We start from the raw sequence: 26,318 nt of genomic DNA on the forward strand, positions 1-26,318 counted from the left end.
TTTCTGCTTATGTGTGTGCCCATGAAACCAGTGTCCAGAACACTGCCTGCACCAGGAAACACTCTCATGCCCCTCCCTTCTGATAAGACCCCCAATGTCACCTCTTTTCTGACCTCTAGCACCAGAGAATAGTTTTGCCTCTTTGAGAGCTTTACGTAAGTAGAATCATTCTTTATTTTCTCTTCTGTATTTGACTACTTTCATTTAAGTCTGTGCATGTGGATTTATCCTTGTTGTTGTGTGCACCAATAATCCATTCATTTTCCATGTTGTATAATATTTCTTTGTTTGAATACTCCAGAATACTTATCCATTGTTCTGTTGGACATTTGGATTGTCTTTTCGGCTCTTCTGAATAATACTGAGTATTCTTATACATGTACTTTGGTTTGCGTAACTCGTTTCCTTGGGGTAGATACCATTGTATTTGCTGGAACATCCTCTAAAACATATAAATTTTAGATTCTTCTGCCAGATACTCGAACAAAGTTGTATTCCCACCAGCACTGTTTACATGGTCAGATGTTCCGTGTCTTGGTATTGTCAGTCCTTTCAATTTTAGCCATTCTTGTGTGTTTGAAATGATATTTCATAATAGCTTTTATTTGGATTTCCCCAATAAACTGTAAAGCAAATTCAGCTTTACATATGCTTATTGGGCATTTACACATGTTCTATTGCTTAGTGTCTTAAAGTTTTTAGCCATTTAAAACAATTGGACTGTCAGTCTTTCTCTTATTGCTTTTGTAGGATTTGGTTATGCACTTTGGATGGGGCTTCTTTGTCATATAGATACACAAACACACATGTATAGAACTTATATATGTAGGAGAAAGAGAGAGAGTGAATGGGGTGTCTTTTGAAGAACAGAAATTCTAATTTTAATGAATTGTATAAATTTTTATAAGATTATTGTATGGTGTGAGTTAGGGTCTAAATTTATATGTTTTCCTCTGCATAGATATTCAGATTCATTTTATTTTTTCAATTTTTTTTGTGAGGAAGATTAACCCTGAGCTAACATCCATTGCCAATCCTCCTTTTTTTTGTCTTTCTGAGGAAGAGTGGCCCTGGTATAACATCCGTGTCCATCTTCCTCTACTCTATATGGGACGCCGCCACAGCATGGCTTGACAAGCGGTGTGTCTGTCCGTGCCCGGGATCCGAACCTGCGAACCTTGGGGTGCTGAAGCGGAGCTTGCGAACTTAACTGCTACGCCACGAGGCCGGCCCCTCAGATTCATTTTAAAGCCATCTGTGTTTTTTGTGAGTGTGTACATGTATGTGCAGATACGTATATGTGTGTTCACGAGTGTGTGTGTTTGTATGAAAATACTTGAACTATTAACTAAATTTCTCTTAATGGTTATAGTACAGGTCAGGTTTCCTATTTCTTCTTCAGTTAGTTTTTGTTATTTCTAATTTTCTGGGAATATTGTCAGTTTTGTCTAAATTATCACCTTTATTGCCATGAAGATTTTTAAGGGCTTTTCAATCCTGCTGCAGCTGTAGTTATGTCCACTCTTTCCCACTGCAAACAGGGCTTAGTTGTGCTTCCTCCATCTCAGCTTCACAGCAGTCTCTGAGCTGACTGCCCCAGTGACATCATGACGGTCATTTGCGCTCTTTGGTCTCTCTGCTCCTGATGCCTGCCTGGTGCTGTCCAGGATCCTGTAGGTTCCCTGAGGGGTGTGTGTGTGTGTGTGTGTGTGTGTGTGTGTGTGTGTGTGAGATGGGCCCCTGCACACACATGAAATCTCAGGGTGAGGGAATTTGATTGTCATTTAACAAATATTTATTTTAAATGCAAGGATTCATAGCAAGGTCTTCTACATCTAATAAACGAGAGTTCATGTCGTACACTGGATCACTCTTCATAATCTTCCTGTCTTCCCGATGTTAGAATGACACATCCATGCCCTTTGCCTGCACCTTGCAGCTTCTCCCACTAGAAGGAGAACATCTCCCCAGCCTCGTTATTCTCAGCCTTGGCCATAAGAACATGGAATACAGGGATCTCCACTCTCAAAAGGCACCCCAGGTAATTCTCAAGAACCCTGAGAATACGAGAAATATTTCCTTAAATAGTATAATTTGAGAGGTTACACCAGTAGAACAGATTGTTGCCATATTGTAGCTTAGAGAGATTTGCAAAGTGGGTCTCCTTATCCTAATCTATAAAACTAAACCAAAATACTCAAGCAATCATGTAATCAATTATGTAGAAGTACCTGGAGTCTTAGGAGATAAAAATATTACCTGTGGCTCTGAATCTCCCTCACAAAATAGCAGAAAAGGATCACAGTTAAGTTAGTCTTCTCCATTCTCCCACACTGAGGACTTCAGACAAGCATGTATCACAGACTCCGTCACTGTCTGGGGCAGCCAGGTCGACAGCTCACGTGTGTTCTGGAGTAAAGTTAGGACCCATTCCTTCAAGCTGTTTGAATCGGCCCTGCAAATGATCATAGCAGGGCTGGCATGTGTAAATACCTACACCAAGGCAGTGTTCCTGAAAAAAGGAGACCTTACAATAAAATTAATGGAAATGGGGCTCTAGTCCAAGGAATGAAAGGACCTGGAGACCCACCCTCCCTACTCACACCCGCACCCACATCCCATCAAAACTGGGAGTGGCCAGTGTGCCTGAAGCATGGGGGCAGATCACACAGGGCCTGGGGTGCAGTCCATCCAGAGTGACATGATTCTTACAACACTGACCTGGGCCTTGAGGTCTTCAGACTTATAAGGTAGGGAGGAATTTGAGTGGGCAATGGGACAGTAACAGAGCACACAGGCCTGAGAACCGACCTCAACCAGTACCTTCCTGGGTTCAGCCTGTCACGCTGTTTCCTGGCTGCCCTGCTGGTGGCCAGCACTGTCGTGCACGTTACAGCTCAAAGAGTCGCAGAGTCACTGGTTGGGTCATTATTAACCAGTAGCATCCTCCCATCTTTCTTGTTTTCTGTGTTAAATTGTGATTAATTGCATGTCTGAACTTTACAGGCCCAAGTAGAATGAAAGTGATTCAAACTACCTTTTGTCCTGAGTACCTTTTGTTTCTTTGCCTCGTACAGCTTGAGTATATTAAAAAAAAACAAAAAACAAATAAAAACCCACCATCACCAGGGTACTCGCAGAAGCAAACACCCCTTCACTAAAAAGACTTATCCTCCCTTCCTCCCACAGACACTATTTCCCCCCACACAACCATGAATAGTAATACAAACCACGGAAATACGTACAGCGTGTTTCTTGAAAGCCCGTGACTGTGGACCTCCCAGCACACACACTTCCAGCTCATGCAGTTGACGGTTGCTACTCTGGGGAGTCCCAGGACCAGCCATGTCCTAGGGAACCCTCAGCCTCACTGTGGAGGTCCTGTGCTGACGTAAAGGAAGAAAATGACGGGAACGATGCCATGGCCTAAGGGACATCGTAAGTTTTCTCTGGTGACCAGCATACCAGATAAACTTGCCGGGTTCAGATTCTAAAACATCAGACCTACAGGGTACCTACCTAACTTTGTCAGTATCCGAGATCACGAGTTTACGAAGTTCTTCCAGAGAGACACAACTTAGTATAGGTTTCTGGTGACATCATTGGCTTGTGTAACGACATGCTTTTCAGCAGATGATGAAAAAAGAGTTTAGAAGTATCATGTGGAAAAAAGAGTCATTTTGGTAATGGACAAGGAACTGCCTTATTTCTGACTATAACTCTCAGCTTGTCTGTTCTGAAGCAAACTTCATAAGTTTGGATTTTCCAGTCAACTAACTCACATGTAACACCATAAATAGAACAATTGTTCTAGTTCCCTCAGCTCTGGTGAATATGAGTTAAATTCACCGCACTTCTTCACTCAGAACTCCCATTTTTCATCAAAACAATTGTTACTCTGACAGTTTCTTGCACCCCCTGCTATCATTGAGATTGTACCCACTGATCGGTTGCCTGACATTCAAGCAATCAGAAGCACTCCCAGGGCCAACTTCAGCAGGCCCCAGGGAGCTAGAAATGCATCCATCATGGGTCCCGAGTGTTCCTGTGCCTACTTGTCAGGTGCATCAAGAATGCAAGGCTCTACCTGCTGTTTATCAAGCTTTTGGCTTGATCAACACAGGGGGATAGTGGTACCATCTTATGATATGGGGAACACTAGGGAAATACATATTAGGGGGACAAAAAAACTCAAGAGCCCCATTTGGACATAAATCATTGAGATGCCTGTAGGAGAGCTGAAATATTCTGGACACCTGTTCTATGGAAGCCTTACTTGTCCTGCCCACAAAGATGGGCTAATTTCTTTCAATCTCTCTAATCTGTTATTTGCCCAGTATTTGTTTCACTTTTAAACACCAATGCAACAGACTTATTTATAATCTCTCTGGGTTCCCAGAAGCCTGGCCTTTAACAGCACCAACGAGGAGGCATGTTGCAGTGAAAAGAACATGATCTTTGTAGTCAGGAAGGTGTGTATTCAAATTCTGTCACGGGTGCTTTCAACCTCCGTGAAATCAGACACACTACAAAAGCTCCCTGATCCTGGTATCCTAACACTTCCCTCAGGGCTTTATAACTGAGAGTGGCCCCGTACAGAAGAGGACCCGGCGTGACACTTGGCAGTAAACAGGGACTAAACTAAGATCGCTTTCCCTTATTCTCTTAAGCTGAAGCTTTCTAGCAGTGGAATCAGACTGCCATCGCCTAGTTTCTCTTCTTGACTCCTCACTTCTGCTGCCATCAATGTCCCTGTCCCCAATGGCTACAGCATAAAACTCAGACGTCCTCTTCTGGGTGTGCAGACCACTACATGGAGTACCCGCAATGCATTCAAGCGTGCCTTCCACCAGCCCCAACAAGCATCCACTGCTCCACTCAGGCAAGTCTCTGCTCTGCCCACCTCCCCAGTCCCATGTGCCATGCACACTTCCAACTCTAGGCCTCAGGTCATGCTCCTCCCATAACCGGAAAGGTTCTCCTCATTTCTCTTGGAGGGTTCAAATCCTAAATATCCACCAGGCTGAAGTTCATATACATAACAAAGCTTACCACATGTTCAGGATTCAAATCCAAATAACACTCAGTTCCCGCCCTCCAAGAATTTAGGGTCTAGTCAAGAAAATCAGACATACTGTAAATAAATAACTTGACGAACTGTAGGTTTTATGGACTCAGACTCAGATCACATCTAGCTTTGAGCTCTGCTCTACCCCTCACTAGCTGTGGGCCCTGTGCCAAATTAACTTCTCCTCTTAAAAATGAATGTATTAATAGTATCTACTTTATAGAGTTGTAAAAATTAAATAAGATAATGTGTGTAAAGGGCTTAGTACAGTGTCTGGAAGACATGGAAATTGAGTACTCACAAAATGTGAGCTAAAAAGCCTGTGTGTAGCAAGGTTTAGGCACACAGGGTGTCAGTGCATCAAAGCGCACATTCATCTGCAATCTCACCGACACTGACCACTGCCGACTCTCTCTGAGACCTTAGAGGCTGACACGTGGAAAGAGATGTGAAGTAGGAGATGCAACTTGATTGTTTCAAAATGGAAGTCATACAAAAGTGCTCTTCTGCCTAGCTCTTCACAGGTCCCGCTGCTCTGTGAATGAGACCAGAGCTCATTCATGAGACAGAGAATGGGCATTTGGGGGTCTGTGTCTGGCCTTGTCATAGGTGAACAGGGAGCCATAATGAGTCTTATCTAAGTCATACGGGGAAGGGAGCTTCCTGGCAGTAAGCTGTTTCCCGAACATAGAAGGGTGGTGAGTTCCTAACCATCACTGTTCTCCAGGAGCACAGGGCGCTGTCACACTTGTACTCGTCTGTCATAGCACTTAGCCTACTTTGCAATTAAATATTTGTGTGGTTATTGACTGTTTTCCGCCTCCCTCAGTAAACTGCAAGTGCCTCCAGGGGGAATAATGTTTTGGCCAGGTTCCTATGCGCGACCTCTAGTGCTGAATCATGTAACGAATGCCCATCAAGTACCTGTGGAACGCATGAATATGCACTTCCCAACAGCCTCAGCCAGTCCAGGTCAACAGGCATCGCTGTTTCACTGATTATCTAGGCCAACTCTGTCCACTCAAAATATAAGGCAAGCTGTATGTGCAATTTTAAGTTTTCTAGTAGCTGTGTTATGGATTGAATTGTGTCCCTCCCTCCCCAAATTCATATATGGTATTCCTAACATCAGTGTCTCAGAAAGTGATATGATTTGGAAATAGAGTCAATGCAGATGTAATTGGTTAAGATGACGTCATTAGGAGGCCTTAAGCAGTACGACTGGTGTCCTTATATAAAGGGGAAATTTGGACACAGAGACAGAGACCCAGGGAAAATCCTATGTGAAGATTGGAGTTATGCTGCCAGAAACCAAGGAACACTACGGAAGCTAGGAGAGAGGCCTGGAACAGATGTTTCCTGACAACTGACCCTGTTGACAACTTGATCTCAGATGTCCAGCCTCCAGGACTGTAAGACAATAAATTGCTATTTGTTCTAAGCCACCCAGTTTGTGGGACTTTGTTATGGCAGCCATAGCAAACTAATACCGTACACTTAAAAAGTCAAAATAAACAGATGACTTTTATTTTATTTTATCTAATATAATTTCAATATGTAACCAATATAAAATTATCAATGAGATATTTTACACTCTGTTTTTCATTCTAAGTCTTTGAAATTCAGTGTGTGTTTTACACTTCAGCCCATGTCAACTAGGACTTGTCCCATTTCAAGTGCTCAGTAGCCACATGTGGGCAGTGGCTCCCACCTTGGAGAGTGATGAACTGAAGGGTCACCTGCCAGAACTCTCAGCTGCAGATTCTCACCTGGACGTGCATCTTGGGAGGATTCTCTTTGCATATTGCACAGCTGTTCTTCTTGCTCCAGTTGGGATATAAATTAATTTTATCTGACCCATGCTGCTTACCACTAGGGCCAGGACCCTACATTTGTCAGTTTCTTCACTTGTCTTTACAAATCCATGAAGGCAAAATGCAAGGTGATATGAAAAGAACTGCATAAGTGCACCATGACCCAGAGGGTCACTGGGACAGAACTGTTGACTAGAGTCACAGGGCTCTAAGAGCACCTACTGTGTGTCACGTACTGTGCTGGGTGCTTGACACAAAGAGGTGCACGCAGTCCTTACAACATCCTCATGAGGCAGGTACTCTTATTGTACCCACTTCACAGAGCAGCAACGCAAGGCTCACAGATACCGATATTTGCCCATGTCACCCAGCAACTAGTGAGTACCTGGTGCTGTAAGGAGCTAGACTGATGTGTGTGCCTCTAGAGGCTGCACTTGTCACCTTATCCTACAAGGAAAACCCCAGTGCTCAATGGTCCACTTGCCTAAAATTCAAATCCTCTTTAATTGTTTTTGTGTGTATTTCTTTGCATTCATTTAAATATCCAAAAATTAAAAACTTAATTTAAAATAAAATATATCCAATTAGAAAAATTTTATGAATAATAGGAACTGCATCTACTTTTGAACATACAATTCCTATTACTCAGAAAATAGTGTTGATTTGCTAGAGATAGAACATAATTCAAGTTGGTTGTGCTTTAAAATTCCAAAAATGTTAAAAAATGGTGGGAAAAAATGGATCCCTAGAGAGGTGTGATTTTCAGCTGCTTGAGGGTCCTGCCATCCAAGGCTGGAAATCTTCTCTAGTTCCCAAGGTCCATCCAGTCTGCTCATCTCACCACCCCAGGCTCCTAGGCCAGACCCTGCAGGGCGGCATTACCCCCACGGGCCTCAGTTAAGAGTCTGGAAAGAATTTAGGAGGACTGGACTCCTACCTGAGGGCCCAAGCGATTTGAGTGGCACTTTTGGGACTGAAAATCATGACATGTGGCAGGCCTTCTGAGTCATTTCCCAGGGTGCCTTTCTGGGAGAGGCTGTTTGGACAGCTAAATCCTACAATTCCTGGGACTCCAAGATGATCTGGGGGACCCGAAGTCCTGGAGTTTGCAGACATGGACCGTGGCAGCAAATCAAGGCTGTGTGGCAGGGACCAGGACAGATACGGGGCAGAACCAGGAAGGTGATCTCTGCTTCCCTGAGTGCCCAGGGCATGCCTCCTATCCTCCCCCAGGACTTCTGGTGTGTCAGGCTGTCCCTCCTGGCCACCCTGGATGGGTGTGTGAGGGGCGGGCTTCACTCACCTGCCGTGGGCACCGAGTTCCTGTGAGACCTGTGCCTGCTCAGCTCCAGGAAGGAGTTGAGCCATAGGAGGCACGCTGGTGCAAGTCTCAGAAGAGCAGGGCTGTGTCCTGCCACACCAGCCCCGTCATGCCTAGCGCCTTCTTGTCTGAGTCAGAGTGGTCCTCTGTCTCCTCACCTGTGGAATGTATGTGAGGGGCTGAGTTGGTGTCTTTTCTTTCTGGGCCCCTTCTCAACACCCAGAACTTCAGGCATCTGTGCCCCCAAGGACCCAAGAATATCTGATCGCTTCAGCAGGAACAAGGAATCTCAGATTCCTCTCCTCAGCCCCTCTTCCCTCAGACCCAGGAGCCTGGGCTGTAGCCCCTGTCCCTGCAGGACCCAGGCATCCAAGCACCCCCAGGCCCCCAGCTCTGTGGGTGTGGGCCTTACCAGTAAAGGTGCTGACACACTTGGAGAGCACGCCGAGGGGCAATAGGGGGTCCATGAGGCTCAGAAGGCAGGAAGTAGAGGCTGTAGACTGCAGCATTGTGGCAAAGTAGGCTGCTATGATGCCATCTGGCACTCACACCCCATAGTCTGCTGCCCGAAGGGACACGGTGAAGCAGAGGTTCCCGCCTGCACTGTTCCCTGTGAGGCATATCCGCTTACCTGTTGATTTGGAGCAGCCCTTGGTCAATCTTGGCAGGGAGCAACTCAAGCTCTGGGCCAGGAGCCCTGGGCTCTCAGAGGTGGGGCACGGGGGCCCCAAGCCCAAGGTCTAGCCAACTGCAATTTTACAGACTGGTAAACTGAGGCAGGGTTTTGGACCCATTTGAGGACAGTGGTCAGAGGATCAGGCTGACTTAGGACATGGAAATGCCCGGACATCAGGAAGCTCTGGGGAAGCTTGGGAGGCTGGATGTCAGAAGCAAGGAGGACAGGCGTGGGAAAGGAGAGACCAAGGGCTCATTTCAGGAGGGAGGGGCATCTGAGGCCAGGAGATGGAAGGCCAGGGTTCAGGCTGACAGTACAGAAGGTCCACATGCCCTGTGACCTGGTGCGTGCCCCCACACTGTCCTGTGCCTCCCAAGATGTTGGAAGTGGGAGGTCAGAGGAGCTGGAAGAATGGGCTGGAGCTGGGCCAGCGCAGGACAGCAGCGGGTGGAGAAACAGGAAGGGGAAAGAAAAGGTCAGAGGAGATGGAGAGGTGGAGGGGATGGAGCATCGGGGCTAAAGTGGGGGAGCAGGAGGCAGGAGGAAGTGGTTGAGATGGAATGTCCGGTGAGCAATGGGGCAGTGGGGAAAGCGCTGAGGCAGCGATGGAGGAGTGGGGTCGAGGGCGAACAGGGGGCAGAGAGCTAGGTGGTAGGAGATGGAAGGAGAAGCTGGAGTGAGAGACCGAGTCTTGAGCCACTAGATGGCTCACTCCCCTTGCAGTACGGGGTGAGGACTGAAGCCTGCTGGGGCAGGATCCCGGAGCCGGCAGCAGTGAGGGGCTGGGGCTCACCTAGGAGGGCTCAGCCCTTGACGGCACAGCAGTAGGGGTAGAAGCACACCTGCAGCGCGCAGGAGAAGGGAGCCTCGGAGGCCAGAGAGCAGTCAATGGAGAGGATGGGGGCACCCAGCTCCTGGGCCCAGCTCTTCAGGTAGGGCTCGCGGGATTTGGTGGTCTGGGCCACGAAGCCGCCGCCGTGGACGTGCACCACCAGGGACCGGGAGCGGGGTACCTGCTGGGGGCGTGGCCACAGCTCCAGGCTCCGCGGACCCTGGGACTTCGCCAGGCTGCTGCGCTCCTCACTGCCTTGTGGGTGAGTGGGGAAGAGGCGGGTGAGGCTGGGGCGGCCTGCCTAGGCCACACCCCCCCCCCCCGCGGATGTACTCAGATGGGGGGCGGGTGTGAGCAGTGAGAGGAGGGAGGGCGGCTGAGGGTGGGTCCTGGGGAGGGGGCTGCCTGTGCTTCTCCGCTCCTTACCTGCTCCTGGCTGAGGCGGGCCCTCTTTTCCTGGTGGACTTCATCAACTCCCCGCGATCCCCCCGCGGGGGCCAATTCCAGCCGCCAGGCGCCGCCTCAAGGCCAGTCCTTGCTACACTCCACGGACGGGCCCCACTACCATGCAATACTGGACTCGCTCCTCTCTGGGTCCCGCCCCCCGAGCAATCCGGTGCTCACTCCACTGCCGGGCCCCGCCCCCAACAGTCAGGGCCTATGGCCTGGCCCCGCCCACCCACGCATGGAAGGGCCCCAGAGCAACAAAAATGCTGCCCTGGAGGCGAGGAAAAGCGTCCCTCGGGCAGGACTAGTGGGGAGTCTCGCGGGGGATCACTCCAGAGGGAAGCATAGATGTTTTCACGTCCTGGCGGTTAGCCTCACATTCGCACTCACCTTCCCGCGAAGGGATTCCCTACAATGCCACCTGACCTGCCAGACGGATCCGGCGAGCGGGGCAATTCAAAGGGGGAGGGGAGGATTGGGCTGGCAGCAGTGGAGGAGGAAGACCTGCTTTCTCTCTCCCACACTTTGTCTCCTAGTCCTCCTATCGCTGTTCCTTGGAGTTCTTTTCTCTGCCCTCTTACTCTCCTCGAGAATGGAATGGAGTGGGAAGGAGAAAGCTCGGTGTCTGCACACTAGCCCCACCCCAGGGCCAGCCAGCTGGGAGGTGCGGCAGTAGAGGGAGGGGTGCATGCCTGGGGTAAGGCGGGAAACAGAGGAGGTTTGAGGCTCGCGCATGCGCACACAGTCAACTGCCTCGAGCGCTTGGAGAGAGGCGGCCTCGTGTGGCGCGGCACCTTGGCGAGCGAGGGCGACCCTTGAGACTGGGTTCTGGAAGCCTAGAGAAACAGCTCTTCATCGTAAGTGCCGGAAAACGCAAACGTGGGACCCTCTCTTTCCCTCCTAACCCTCCTCCCCGCCCTCCCAAAGCGGGCGACCAGCCCAGAGAGACACCCGCTCCCGTCTTCTCCTCAGCCCCGAGAGAGTCGCCCAGCCCTTCCGGGAGGCACAGGCCTCGGCCGAGACCAGCGTTGCCGGCCTGCGGACTCAGCGGCCCTACAGCGCCCGCAGCTTCTGGATTGGGCTGCACTGTTTTCCCTCAGGCCCCTTCAACAGGGACCCCTCATTCCGCGGATGAAACTCGGGCGCCTGCCCTCTGCATGGCAGGGCTTGTGAGTCTATAGAAGGAGGGTCGGGGCCTGAGCGGAGCTGGAGCTGCACCCCTGGGCCCACTGCCTGCCTCGGAGGAGGAAGGGGGGAGTGCTGGCGGCCCGCGGAGACTTGGGCCCGTCACCCTCCGCTTCCGCTCCCCCAACTCTCCATCCAGCCGCGACCTTGCCCGGGACTTTGGCGACCCCACAGCCGCTCTCCCAGGTTCCCCTTCCTGAGAACACCCCCAAGGCCATGAGGCCTGGCTGGCCTGGGACTCCCCTGAGGGGGCAGCCTGGCGGGGAGCAAGTGTCTTTCCTGGGAGCTCAGGATCCTAAGTCGACATGGAACCCCCCAGGGTAAGGGTCCACGTCAGCCTGGTGTTGCTGGGGCCTGTGGCACTGTCTGCCACAGGGCTGTGCTGGGTGGTTTGGGGACGGGTGGATGAATACTGGCAGGAGGGCAGCTTCCCCGGTTTCCTGGCCCCTAGCCCAGAGCCCTTTCCCACTTCTCTGTGATTTCCCCCCGATCCTCCATGGGGGGCAGTCTGGTGCAGGGGAAGATGTCCCACCCTGGCTGGGATCCTGGCTCGCTGCTCCTTAACTGCCCGGCCTCAGGCACAACCTCCTCTTCTCTAGGCCTCAGCTTCCTCATCCATCAAATGGGGCTGGGGATCTTTGTCTGGCAGGACTGTGGAGGGATCGCCCGAGCTAACTGACATACTGGAGGTCCTTAGTACCCCTGACTGAATGAATGACCGTCCCTGGGAGGCTCCTGGTCCCCCAGGCTCAGACTCACCTGTATCCCGGTAGTGTCTGTGATTCTGGCTGGCTGTTCTTCCCGTGTGCTGATGTCCCACCATGTCCTGACATCACTCCATAACCAGGCTTGCCCTTGAAGTCCAGCTTCATTCCTTGGGCCACTGTCCCACCCGTGGTGGCTGGTGAATTGGTCCCTGATGGAGACCCAAAATCTGATTCTGAGTCTGGATCTGTGACCCACTCAAAACATGTCTTCTACTCTGGGGCCGGTTGCTGTGAGGACAGTTGGTGCAGGTCTGATAGAAATATCCAGTCCGTCAGACATCCCTGCTGAGATTTGGCTCCCTGGGCTGGAGCTGCTTGCCGGGCTGTAGGGTCTGAGTGTCCTGGTCTCTCTTGAGGAGCAGATTCAGTCTGGGCAGGTGGTCCATTTTGTGGTCCAGGTCTAGGCTGGGCTGGAGGTGTTGATCCAGCTTCTTGTTGAGCTAGAGGTGGCTCTACTGGCCATGCCCTGGCTGGGATATGCCTCTTTCAATTCTTGTTCCTGTTGACTTCTAGATTCTATTCCTGGCCCCTGTCTCTGCTTTGAGGTAGCTTCCTGTTGAGTGAAGGTCACCCTTTGGGTGGGAGGTGATTGCTGTGGTGCAGGCTCCTGTGGGGCAAGAAATTCCTGCTGCAAAGCAGATTTTTTTGGGTTCAAGGTTCCTGCTGGGATTCAGCTTTCTGTTGGGCAAGGGCCTCCTTCTGAGTGAGAGGTCTTTGCTGTGAAGCAGGCTCCTGTTGGGTATTGAGTCGCTGCTGAGTCTTAGGTGTTGGCTGGGCTGTGGGTGCCTTTTCTGGCCCAGGCTCTAGCTGGGTGACTGGTGTCTGGTGTGGCTCAGGTTCCCAGTCAGGGCTAGATACTGACTCAACACCTGGCTCCACTGTTGTTATTTGCCTCAAGGGAGATGTTGATCTCCCAGGCTTCCTCCTTCTGCCCCCGTCCCCACACCTCCCTTGTCACAGACCCCTCATTGATTGCTCATAATGGCACCTCCCTTTGGGTTCCACTCCTTCCTCTTGACATGCCTGGTCTTCCTTTTGAAGGTGCTTGGAAAGTGGACCGACCACTGCTGACCCCAACTCCTGTGCCAAGTGATGCACTTCTGTGCCTCCTGCTCTGCGAAGAGGGAGTGGGAACAAGAGGAGGCTGTGTGCCCAGCACTCTCCTACCATAGGGGAGGGGCTTGTCCTCTTGTGTCATAAACAGGGCCCCACCGCACTCCCCACTCAGTTAAAATGTTTTTTCTTCTAAGGCAAGCATCCCAACCTAGTCCTCTGTTTCATCTGGGGTGATAGAAGCAAAATTCTGGATGAGTGTTCCATTTTTTTCCTCCCCTTCTGATGTTTGAGGAAAGGGTCCGAGGGGGAGGCGGTCTCTGTAGTGTTGTAATAATCTTTTCTTCTTTATTTATTCTTTCCAATGGTTGCCAGTTTAATTTCTTTATATTGTTGCTTTGATCATTTCACTCTCATGTTAAAAAAAATGCTTTCATCCCATTTTTACAGCTTGAAGCCCTTGTCAGTGGTGTTTGAGATCTTCCACACCAACTCTGTAGCTTTGAACTATGGTTCTGCATATATGGCTTCTGTACTACCTTGGAAACTCATAAAGTACAATGACCATTAATGATGATGATGATGATAATCATAACTACTGAAGGCGTTCTAATGTACTAGGAAACTGTGCCAGGTTGTTGTTTTTTTAAAACTATCTTATCTTTAATAAGACCGTGTCTGATTCATTGCTCTACCTGCTTTCTTTGCCCACCTAGCTCTTACCCCAGAAAGTGTTGTTGAATGAGTAAAAAAATAGAAAGTTGGGCAGTGGAGGGAGAGAGAGTGAGGGTGGTGTGGGGAGAAGTGTGTGTAGAATCTGGGTAGGGTTAGGAGTGAACAGGGTAAAGTGGATAATCTGGATTGAGTGTTAGTTGCCAGACCCCATTTGAAAGAAATGATTTTGACCTATTACACTTAAAAATATTTATTGACTTCTGTTCACTACTCTCCTGGTTGTATTTCAGGTTGTTGAGACAAGCTGGGAAACTGGAACTTCCTGGTTTCTTTCAGGTAATTAAGCTTAAGCCTGGGTAAGAGGAGGGTACAGGAAAAGACTGAGGAGAGAAGAAGGCACCAGAGGGAGTAATAATCTTGGGGAAAATGCTTTTTGAGATCCCTGGAGTGGAGACAGGGGGCAGGAGCTTGAGGTGGGAGAAGAGCATCCTCTCGGTGCACTCACTGCCTTCTTGACTGAGAATGTTTCATTGGGAGAGTGGGCTAAAAGCTCCTATAAAGGCAGAGCAAAGCTTGCTAGCTGACATCGTTTGAGAAATTGCTGGCAGCCTCTGGAGTGCTTGTTTGACTTCCTGTGGTTCCTTTGGTGCCCTAGGGTGAAAATAAAGGGTAGAGACTAGTGTTAAAAACATTTAAAAAATTTAACTTTTACAAGAGCTTTTAAAATTATAAAGTAAGACTCATCCAGTGGAAAAAAATTAAAGTAAAAAAATATATCCAGTAAAAAGTAAAAGGATGGAGCCATCCCTGATGGCCTAGTGGTTAAAGTTCAGCGCTCACTGCTTTGGCTGCCCGGGTTCACTTCCGTGTCATAGAACCATACCACCCATCTGTCACTTGCCATGTTGTGGCAGTGGCTCACATAGAAGAACTAGAATGACTTACAACTGTTGTATATACAACCATGTACTGGGCCTTTGGGGAGGAAAAAAAAAAAAAAAGAAGATTGGCAACAGATGTTACTTCAGGGCAAATCTTTCCCTGAAAAAAAAAACCCCAAAACCAAAAAACTAAAAGGACGTTTTTCCACCCCAACCTCCAATCCTCACTCTCCAGAGCTAACTACTGTTAATAGTTTGCTGCATAGTCTTCCACATCTTTTTGTATGTAAACATAATAGTTCTCTTTAGAAAACAAAAATGAGATTATGCTATACATATTCTTTGCTCTACACCTTAAATCTTGTATTCAAAATATTATACATCTATAGAGGTCCATAAAAGCTCATATGTGCAGTTCAATAAATAGTTATAGGGCCAGCCCTGTGGCTTAGCGTTTAAGTGCGGGCGCTCTGCTACTGGCGGCCCAGGTTCGGATCCTGGGCGCACACCGATGCACGGCTTCTCCGGCCATGCTGAGGCCACGTCCCACATATAGCAACTAGAAGGATGTGCAACTATGCCATACGACTATCTACTGGGGCTTTGGGGAAACAAAAAAAAAAGGAGGAGGATTGGCAATAGGTGTTAGCTCAGAGCCGGTCTTCCTCAGCAAAAAGAGGAGGATTAGCATGGATGTTAGCTCAGGGCTGATCTTCCTCACACACACACAAAAAACAAAAACAAAAAAACAATAAATAGTTATAAAGCAGATATTCATGAAACAACTACCCAGGCCTAGAAATAGGATATTGCCAGCACCCCCCCCCCCCCATTTTCTGATCACCAACCCTCCTCTCCTCCTCACAGAGGTAATCTTGATTCTTATAGTAAGCATTTACTTTCTTTTATTTGTTGTTTTACCACTTACTTATGTATTCCTAAATAATTTAGTTAATTTTGCCTGCTTTTGAACTTTATGAAATCATACTATAGCTATTCTCTCATGTCTTGTTTTTTTTCCTCAACATTATATTTATAAGATTCATTTACATTGTTAAGTGTTTGTTAATTCTCCCCCATATGTAATATTTGAATGCACCACCATTTATTCATTCATTGATCAGTTTTCAGTTTGGGGTAGTTATGAGCAATGCTGCTATGAAATTTTTGTATGTGTCTCCCGGTGTATATAAGCCTGTATTCCTTTTGAGTGTATACCTAAGTGTAGAATTTCTTGGTCATGGAGCTTAAACTTTCACAGATAACTGCCAGCACTTTTTCAAAGTTATTTACCAGTTTACACTCCCATTAGAAGGATATGAGAGTTTCTCTGTCCTACTCTTTGCCAACACTTGGTATTGTCAAAGTTTAAAATTTTGCCAATCTGATGATGTATAGTGATATCTATTTGGTTTTTTTTTTTTATTTATTTTATTATTTTATTTTTTTATTTTTATTTTTTTTATTTATTTTTCCCCCCAAAACCCTAGTAGATTGTTGTATGTCATAGCTGCACCTCATTCCAGTTGCTGTATGTGGGACACGGCCTCAGCATGGCCGGAGAAGCGGTGCGTCGGTGCACGCCCGGGATCCGAACCCGGGCCGCTAGCAGCGGAGCGCGCGCACTTAACCACTAAGCCGCCGGGCCGGCCCTCTATTTGGTTTTAATTCTCATTTTCCCACTTACCGGTAAGGTTGAGTGCCATTTCATATGTTGATTAGCTATTTGGATTTCCTTGTCTCCCCATTGCCTATTCAAGTCTTTTGACTGTTTGTCTGTTGTGTTGTCTGCCTTCCTTTCACTGATCTATAGGAATACTTTTTATATTCTGAATATTAATCCTTTGTCAATTTTATATGTTGCAGATATCATCTCCTACTTTTATTTATTTATTTATTTATTTATTTATTTATTTTTAAAGATTTTATTTATTTTATTTTTCCCCCCAAAGCCCCAGTGGATAGTTGTGTGTCGTAGCTGCACATCCTTCTAGTTGCTGTATGTGGGACTCGGCCTCAGGATGAACGGAGAAGTGGTGCCTCGATGCGCACCCGGGATCCGAACCCGGGCCGCCAGCATCGCAGCGCGCGCACTTAACCACCAAGCCACAGGGCCGGCCCTCATCTCCTACTTTTAGATTGTTATTTTATTCTTTTGTTGACCAAAATTTCTTAATTTCAATGAAGTCAGATTTATTAATCTTTTCTTTTATGGCTTTTACTTTTTATACCTTGTTTAAGAAGTCCTTTCGTACCACAATGTCATGAATATATTCTCCTATATTCCCTTATAAATTTATCTTTCAAATTTAGATCTTTAATCCACCTGAAATTTATTTTCGTGAAGAGTGTGAAGTAGGGGTCTCTGTATCTTTTTTTCACTTGATGTATTGTTGATATCTTTCTGGTCAACACATAATGATTTACCTCATTGTTTTTGACAACTAAAGAATTGCCTGATTTATTTTTATAAACATTTTTTATTTCTGTTTATTTGTTAATACAAATACTATTATAATTAACATTCTTGTACGTATATCTGTGAGTATGCATACTAGTATTCTGTACTAGAAATTTCTTTTTTTTTGTTGTTTTTTGTGAGAAAGATCAGCCCTGACTGAGCTAACATCCATGCCAATCCTCCTCTTTTTGCTGAGGAAGACTGGCCCTGGGCTAACATCTGTGCCCATCTTCCTCCACTTTATATGGGACACTGCCACAGCTTGGCATGACAAGTGGTGCTTTGGTGTGCGCCCAGGATCTGAACCCGGGCCATCAGCAGCGGAGTGTGTGCACTTAACCGCTACGCCACGGGGCCGGCACCTAGAGATTTCTTGAAGTGAGATTACTGGGTTAAAAGGTACACACATTTAAATTTTTGATAGGTACTACTAAATTGTATTTTACTTCCATCAACAGTGATAAGGATCCTGATTTATCCCATTCTTAATAATATCATAATATCAATGAGTTTAACATTTGCCAATTTACTTTTTCATATGACATTTGAAAACTGCTGGACTAGGGAGGAATCAAATTCTGCTTGACAATGACACTGGTGACATCTTCAGAGATCAATGACCAGGTCCCCAACAGCCCCATCTCCCTCCACTTTGTTAAGCAATGGGGCTCTAAAATCTACAAATTTAGTTAACTCTTTCTGATATTAGGAGAATTGTGTCCTGCTTTTCTTCCTTTTCCTATTTCCCCAGGAGTGGACACTGAGTAGAAAAGGCTGAGATGTGTGCTTCTCCTGGTCTCCATTTCACTTCTCTTGTCTGTTCTCAACCCCTGCTTCTTCCCTGGTTGATTCCACAGCTGGACTCTGGTTTAAGGAAGGTCATTCTTTTGAAACGTACTGGTTTTCTTCACATTGCCCTTGAAATGATCACAGGGACACTGATTCTTTGGGAGGCCAGGCACTGTCATGAGTTTTCTTTTAGGGGCTCTCAGGAACCAATCTGAAATAATGGCATTGCTCTTAGGCAGGAAGGTTAATATGTTTGAGAGTAGAGAGTATGGCAGGGCTTTACTTGCCATCTTTCTTGCCTTTCAGTTTTTTTTTCCTACTTTAGTGAGATAGGGAAAAGGGGCAACAGAAAGCAGTGGAGGTATCCAGTTATATGAGTACCAGGACTTCTGAGTTCTTTTGCCTGAGCTGTGTTGGCAAGAATTTAGTGGCAGGTTTGGAGGGGGCATCAGGATATCATTAGAGAGACCAAAACATCAGGAATAAGATGTAGATGTCTGCCGTTTAGTGGTTGCTTTACCTTTGGAAAGTCATTTTGCCTCTCCGATTTCAGTCTCACATGTGAGTAAAAAAGGTGGAGAATAAGATCCGGGAAGCTTTTGGAAGGCAGCCCTGAGTTCTTGGAGGAAAGGGTCAGGGGGAGGGGCAGCCAGAGATTCAGCCAGCTCTCCCCTGGACCTTGGAGGAGTCCAGCTCTTGCCTGAGACTCAGGAAGAAAACAAGCATTGGTGCTGCATGTGGTGGGCTGATGGAGAGGGGAAGGGGTGAGGTCAGCTCAGATGACATCTGCACTGGTCTCAGAGGGACTCAAGGGAGAGTGTTGGGATCATGATGGTGCATTGCTGTTGTTGACGCTGAGTTACTGACCTTTGCACTCACAGTCTTGGCCACCTGCCTGGAGCCACCTCCCAGAAGCCTGGCATTGGTCCCTATGGCTCTGGTGACCCCTGTCAGAAGGAAACAGGTTACTTCCAGGCACCAGGAAGGGAAGGGACCAACAGAAATGGCCCCCCAGCATTGCGTTGTCTATGTCCGTGAAGTTCCATTTCTCTTCATTTTTTGCTCGGGGATCTGGGGATCTCTTGCAGAGAGGAGTATTTTAAATGGATAAGAAATTGAGGTTTAAAATCTGGCCTAGAGAAAAGCTTAGCTGGAGGTAGGAGGAGACAGAATGGCTTCTGAATGGAAGAGAGGACAAAAGGTGGGGGTCAATCAAGATCTTACTCCCCACCCCTCCAACACTCATATTAGAATCCTCATGACTTAAGGAATGAGAGCAAGGAGTAGATTATCCCATAAACCAGTCAGGGTCTTCACCTGACCTCCACATTTGCTGTATTTGAATCCATAATCCCAGTTCAAGTATAAGAGGATGGTATTTACTTTTGTTCCTCTGGAACAAATCCATTCCTCTTTTGGCCTCTATTCAAGTCTGTCTTATCACCTGATGCTGTCTTATTCTCCTTTTGGGGTACCTAAAATATTTTTATGACAATCAATGATGATGGTTTGTAGACTTGAGATTCTGGAGCTAGAATTGGGCCCAGATGATGCTTCCTCTTTATAGTAGTTTCTGATATTTCCTGTCAGCCTACACATGGTTCCTCTTCTATTATTGCACAGTTATACTTATAGTTTGTTGTTTGAGATCTGTGTGGACTGACTTGTGTCCCCCCAGATTCATCCTGAAGCCCTAACTCCTAATACCTCAGAATGACTGTATTTGGATATAGGGCATTTAAAGAGGTGATTGAGTTAAAATGAGGCCGTTATGGTGGGCCCTGATCCAATCTGACTGGAGTCCTTATAAGAAGAAGAGATTTGGACACACAAAGAGACATCAGGGACACCAGGGACATAGGTTCTCAGAGGAAAGATCATGTGAGGGTATGTGTAGGTAGCTATCTGCAAGCCAAGGAGAGAAGCCTCAGAAGAATCCAAACGGCTGACACATTGATCTTGGACATCTGGCCTCAAGAACTGTGAGAAAATAGAATTTCTGCTGTTTAAGCCATGCAGTCTGTAGTATTTTGTTATGTCAGCCTTGACAAACTAAAAGTGTTTCTCCCTTATTAGATTCTGAATCAGTGGCTCAGTAGTCATTCAGCTACATGGTTCCTGACCCATGGTAGGCACTTGGTAAATGTTTGTTTAGTAAGCGGACGGACAGTTGATCTAGAGAGGGCCCTCAGAGATCATCTGGTTCAATCCAGGTCTCCTATTTTCCAGACTTGTGCCCTTTCTGCCACACAGATGGATGGTGTTGCATATTTCCCCGAGTGCTAGTTTCCAGATATTCTCATGGGGTTTTTGAATGCTGTTAAAGTAATTTAAACAGGCATACATAGCCCCTGCCATCCCAACTGTTCTAATAGTTTACTCTCACCTAACCTCTACTCCTAGTTCCAGAGGAAAACCACAGAAGATTAGAGCCAGAAGGAGTCTTGGAGATTATTTAGTTGAATCCCTTCGTTGAGAAGTTTTTTTCACTCTAAATGTAATGTAGTTATGTTAGAGAAAATATGGGAAGTGCAAATAAAGAAATCTTTAGGGTTACCAACTGTTAATATTTTGGCGTATTTCCTGCATATGATTTTCTCTCTATAGTGATAACCATAGCGTGTGAACAAATTTCTTTTTGTTCACTTTATAAGCTTGTTGCTATGTTGTCTTTGTAACATTTTTAATGACTGCATAACACTCCTGAGTATATGTGCTTTAAATTATTTAATAGTTCTTCCATTGCTGAATATTTAGATTGTTTTATTTCTGGGTATTGATAAATTTCTTTGTCCTTATAATTGTTTTCCAAATGTTGGATTAATTGTCTTGGTCAAGATTCCCAGAGTGGAATTAGTGGGTCAAAAGATAAGAACAGCTTTGTGTTGCTTGATATCATTACTAAATTGCATTTAAAAGGGTTCTACTAATTAACTAAATCACTATCTCTGTTTTTTTTTTCAGATGAGAAAACTGAGGCCAAAAGAGAGCAAATGAAATGCCCAAGTTCACAAAGGTGATGGTGACACATCTGAAGCTAAAGCCCAGGTCCAAGATTCTTAGTCTGTTTTTCTTTCTGCAGCTCTGATAACCCTAATTTCCTGGTGTTACTGACAATGAAGCTGCGCGTTACTATAGTCTAATGTCTCCCAGCCCTCGGACACGTAAGGACCACCTTTATGATTTTTGCTATAGCTTGTACCATTTCTACTGTTATTTACTTCGTACCTTTTCTTTAAAGAAATTTAATTTACAAAACAGGCTCATCCTATGCAATATTATCTGTGAGATTATGGGTTTGATACACGCTTAGATTTTTTCCTAACGTGCATTCTAATAAACATATAACTATTAAAGTAAAAGCTAATGTGTGTTCTGCCTAAAATCAAATGTGAAATACTGATACAGTTGAATAAGCACTTTATACCCAGACAGACCTGGGCTCACCTACTTGTTCTGTCACTTAACTCTGTAGTCTTGGACAAGTCACTTAGCTGCTTTGGTCTTTGGTTCTCTGATTTGTAAAATGATGATAATTGTATCCACCTTGTAGAGTTAGGAATACGTGAGCTACTGTGGGTGTCCAGTGCTCAGTGCCCAAGTAGGTGTCCAGTACATGATGGTTATTATGGTTGTTTTTGTGGATTTCTAGTTTTTTCCCAAAGAGAGAGTCTATGCTGGAATGTTAGGCTTGTTGCTTTGCTGACGTGTTTGTATAAAGAAGTTACTTCCACTTATTAGGACTTGTGGTAGATCTATCGTTATTTTGACTTCCCAGTTGCACTACATATTAGCTTGTGATTTTGGATAAGTTGCTTAACTTTTCTATGCCTCATTTACCTAATTTGTCAAATGGGGCTAGTAATAGCACATTAATGTGTGTGCATGTATCTGTTTCCTAGCTCTATCCACTAGAGGGCCTAGAAGCAATAGCACCTAGTAGCAGTGGGCAATACCTAGTGGTATTGCCACTAGGCAATATGGTCTGTGAATGTGGTTCTCTCATGAAAGTAACCAAGGGTACTTGGAAAATGGCTATCCCAGGGCTAGGGCAGGAAATTTTGCACAAGATGAGCCTGGAACATCTCGTGGTGTCGGAAAGCCAGGAACTGCTACACAAATGATATGTGAACGTGACAAAGAAGCCAAGCTGAAAGAGCTCTCAATGGCCAATTTTGGGACAATTTGAGCAGCATAATAAATAATAATAGTAATGGATTATAATTCACAAATATTCATGAGTCTTTTCTTATGTAAATAAATAATTGAATAAATAAATAAATGGGAGAGAAGGAGCAGCTCTTTCTTAGAGTAAAATCCCAACTAATACACATAGAAGGAATGATGGAAATAGAAAATCACCATTTGGCTAATACGATAGTAATACTTCTTCTAGGCAAGGATCATGAATGGACTTCAAAAATTAATGGACAAATGTGTTCTGAGAAGAAACAGGCTATTTGCATAGACTCAGAGTACCTCTCCACAAGATACTTATTAATTACAATGGGAAAAATAGTAACATTACAGTAGAGAACCCTGGCCGACGGCACCTTGACCAAGTGTTCAAAGTTAACGTCACTGGTAATGAGAGTTATGGATATCATGGGCCTTATGGTGTGATGCACTGAGAAGGCACATGTCACTTCTGTAGTTGTTTTGCCAAAAATGCATAATCTGAACTTGAGGAAGTATCAGAGAAACTCAAACTGAGGGATGTTCTACAAAATAACTGACCAGTACTCTTCACAAGTGTCAAGGTCATGAAAAACAAAGAAGGCTGAAAAACTACCCCAGATTGGAGGAGACCAAGGGGACATGATAACTTTATTGAGTGTAGGATCCTGGGTTGGAATCTAGACCAGAAAAAGGACGTTAATGAGATAATTAGCAAAATTTGAATACTTGTACATTAGTTAATAGTATTGTAACAATGCTCATTTCTTGGTTTTGATAATCATATTATGGTTATGTAAGATATTGTTTGAAAAAAATTGAATGAAGGATATATTGGAAGTCTGATTACTTTTACAACACTTTTTAAGTCTGAAAAATGAAAAGTTAAAAATTAAAAAATACATTAGATTTCTGTGAGGACAGAGTGAGGTAATGTGCCTGAAGTGCTTAGAATAATGCCAGCCCCATAGGATAGCTTAACATATGTAAGCTATTATTATAAGTAATTTTATAATTCATCAGTAATATTATAAGTAAGGAGTACTATATTATTATAAGTAATTTACTTCCTAAGATTCTCATACATTCTCATCCATTTTTCCCCTCTCTCCTGTGAAAAGCATATTGAGCATGAATGTAGTTATTTAAAGAGATAAAGTTAGATCACATTTTTGGGGCCGGCCTAGTGGCGTAGTGGTTACGTTCGCATGCCCTGCTTGGGCGGCGTGGGGTTCGCAGGTTCATATCCCGGACGCGGATGTACGCACGGCTTATCAAGCCACGCTGTGGCAGCGTCTCACATATAAAGTAGAGGAAGGTGGGCAGGAGGTTAGCCCAGGCCCACTCTACCTCAGTAAAAAGAGAGGAGGATTGGCAATGGATGTTAGCTCAGGGCTAATCTTCCTCAGCAAAAAAAAAAAAAATCACATTTTGTTTTTAGGGAGTAGGTAGAGGGTGTCATTTCCTCTAGCCAGACTTCGTCTGTGTTGCAGGAATTGAGCCTGGGATCCCATGTGGTTTGTAATCGCGCCACCTGGCGGCCGAGCGAGCTTTCCCCAGTCCATTGTCCTCATGCTCTAGGAGCTACTTAGAAACTCTACTCAGTGCATTTATTGAAGCTTTACTAGGTGCTCATTATAGATCATTTAATCATCGTAACAGTTCTATGTGCTAAGTGGTATTTTATTAATTTTAAGTTGATAAGACTGAGGCTCTGAAAAGCTAAGCAACTTGTCCAGGGTTGCAAAGTAAGAGGAGGAGCCAGGATTTGGATCTAGGTTCCCCTGACTTCAAGGCTGAGTCTAAAGGTCTAGGTAATTCTAAACGTGTAGCCAGGTTTGAGAACTATTGATAGAGACCAGTGGTTCTCAACAGGGGAGTGGTTCCCCCTCCAGGAGATTTTTGTCTCTCCTAACGGGGGTTGGGGGCTTGTGGAGAAGCTGCTCTTGGTATCCAGTGGGTAGAGGCCATGTATATGCTGGTAAATATCTTACATTGCACAGAACGGCACCCTACAACAAAGAATTATCCAGCCCCACATGTCAATAGAGCTGCTAGCAATCCTGGGTGTAGAGTTTTCCAAGAGCAACGTTTTCAACTTAGAAACCTGAGGTTATTTTCTTTCACATAGCAAATATTTACTGAATGCTGTGCTGGATATTGTGAGGGTTATGGAAATGATACACCAGATTGTGCCACCAAGGAGACTACAGTGTAGAAGGGCAGAAGGTGGAGGTAGGAGAGGCACAGCAACACCTTCAGTATAAGGCGGAATATGATAAGTGCAGAGAGGGAGTCCAGTTAGGGCTAAGAACGTCCACAAGAGGGAGAGCTCACATCTGGTCGTGGGAGGAAGCAAGGGAGGCTGTGGGGAAGAGGTGGTTTTGAGCTGGGTGTGTGAACAAAGTAGAGCTGGTGGGAAAGCACAAGACCTGTTCAGGGAAGAGCCAACAGTCTGGTTTAGGTGAAGCATAGAGCATTGGTTAGAGACTAGAGGAGTGTGTGGGAAGGCAGTGGAAAGGAGTGGAAAGGCAGAATGTGGTTAGAGCTTTGAATCCAGGCTGAGGACTCTAGCCTCGGTGTCTGTCATAGTGATGGAGAAAAGCCTTCCTTTCCAGAAGAGTGGGGTAGGCCCTAGGGCTTTGGGGCCCAGCAGCTTCCAGAGAGCTGTCTCTACAAGGGAGGGGAGGTTTGATATTGGGGTGGAGAATGGTGAACTTCTGATTTTAAGCATTGTGTTGATGTGAGTATGTAACAAAGCTATTTCACCTCAAAGTAGCCCTTGAGGAGATGGTTCTGTCAAGGAGAAACATACATGGTGATGAACTGTCTTCTGCATGGTTGTTTTGCTAAGGGCTGGGCCACTTGAGCTGCAGTGAAACTGGAGCCCATTCGGAACCCCTAACCAAGGGTCTGCTTCCCAAAAGGTGAGCTGTTACAACTGAGCTTGGTGTGGCTAAAGCTTCAAATATGGATACCATCTGGTGACAGGATTTTTCTGGTTTGTTACGTCATCATTAAATAGCATTAAAAATTGTTGATGGCATGTCTGGTGTACTATAAAGAATATAAGCAAGGACTTCCTTATCTTCTACGAGGGTCAATTGCCTTCAACACCTTTATACCACTACCACCAAGGTTGGCCTTGAGGAAATTCATTACTTTTCTGGGAAAGGGGTTGGAGAGAAGATAAGGGAGCACAGCTTTGTTGTGCCAGTATTTTATTTTATTGCCAGCTACAGTTTCAGACATTTTCATATACACTATCTCATTTAACTCTCACAATACTCTTTGATGTAAGTACAGTTTTCTCCTTTTTCTCAATGAGGAAACAGGCACTGCAATAGGCTAATGTGCCCCAAATCCCCGTAGCTAAAAGGGGCTACATTTTAATCCATGTGTTTTTGCCATGTTTTCTCCCCCCTTGTTCCCCTTTATAGAAAATGAATCTTACTTACCTGGGTTTGGGCTGCTAGAGACCACAGAAGTGGCAGCAACAGAAGGAGGAAAGAGATTAGAACTTTCACGGTGACTGTTGGTGCTGCTCTAAGTTGCTTGAAGAGTGTGTAGAAGGTTCCCAATTCAAGGCTGCCCACTTCTCGAGATGGCTCAGGCCTCGGTACTTGGCTTTGTGGTCTGGGCATTAATCCCAGGCCAGTGTTCCCATTAGAGGAGAGAACAGTGAAGTGACTCTGACCTTGTTAGGTAACAGGTTGGACCATGTGCTTTACAGGAATCTGGGAGGTGAAACTGACCAAACAACAGAAATGAAACATTCTTAAGAACATAAGAAGGTGACTGATAACCTGGCAGCGACACTTGTTCCCTCCCCTCCTCCTTCCCGCCTCCCTACCCCGCAATGTGTTGTGATTTCTTCCCCAGATCTTTTTGCTCATTTGAATTTCTTTATAACTTTTAGTGACACCGTCTAGCTTATTATCGGCAGGAAAGTGAGTGTAAGTCTTGGCAGAAGAGAGGATGACATGGTTTGTTTTTCCTCTGTCCTTCCTGCTCCCATCTTGGCACAATATTGGCTATAGTAGTGTTGTTGTTTGGGAAGTGGCCCTGTCCTCACTCTGTTGACAATTTCCTCCAATTTTGTGGCCACATGAGGTGGGAATCAGAGACGATCAAGGAGGAGAGACTATTCTCTCTTGCCCAAAACACTGCCCC

General features: G+C 45.9%; 3 pseudogenes across 1 annotated transcript; all 3 read right to left on the bottom strand.

The window, feature by feature from the left end:
* Positions 1-1,731: 1,731 nt before the first annotated feature.
* On the bottom strand, positions 1,732-10,893 carry LOC101398325 (hormone-sensitive lipase-like; annotated as a pseudogene). The gene is made up of 5 exons (XR_015549552.1): positions 10,801-10,893; positions 9,672-10,012; positions 8,616-8,842; positions 2,260-8,361; positions 1,732-2,057 (listed from the first exon to the last, which is right to left on the bottom strand). The product of XR_015549552.1 is annotated as a hormone-sensitive lipase-like (transcript).
* Positions 10,894-11,211: 318 nt separating this feature from the next.
* On the bottom strand, positions 11,212-14,326 carry LOC106800144 (uncharacterized; annotated as a pseudogene).
* A 65-nt stretch (positions 14,327-14,391) lies between these two features.
* LOC147912873 (C-X-C motif chemokine 17-like) lies at positions 14,392-25,789 on the bottom strand (annotated as a pseudogene).
* Positions 25,790-26,318: the final 529 nt, after the last annotated feature.

The sequence above is a fragment of the Ceratotherium simum genome, chromosome 33, assembly GCF_057802395.1.
Source record: "Ceratotherium simum simum isolate JZ-2026a chromosome 33, ASM5780239v1, whole genome shotgun sequence".
Lineage (NCBI taxonomy): Eukaryota > Metazoa > Chordata > Mammalia > Perissodactyla > Rhinocerotidae > Ceratotherium > Ceratotherium simum.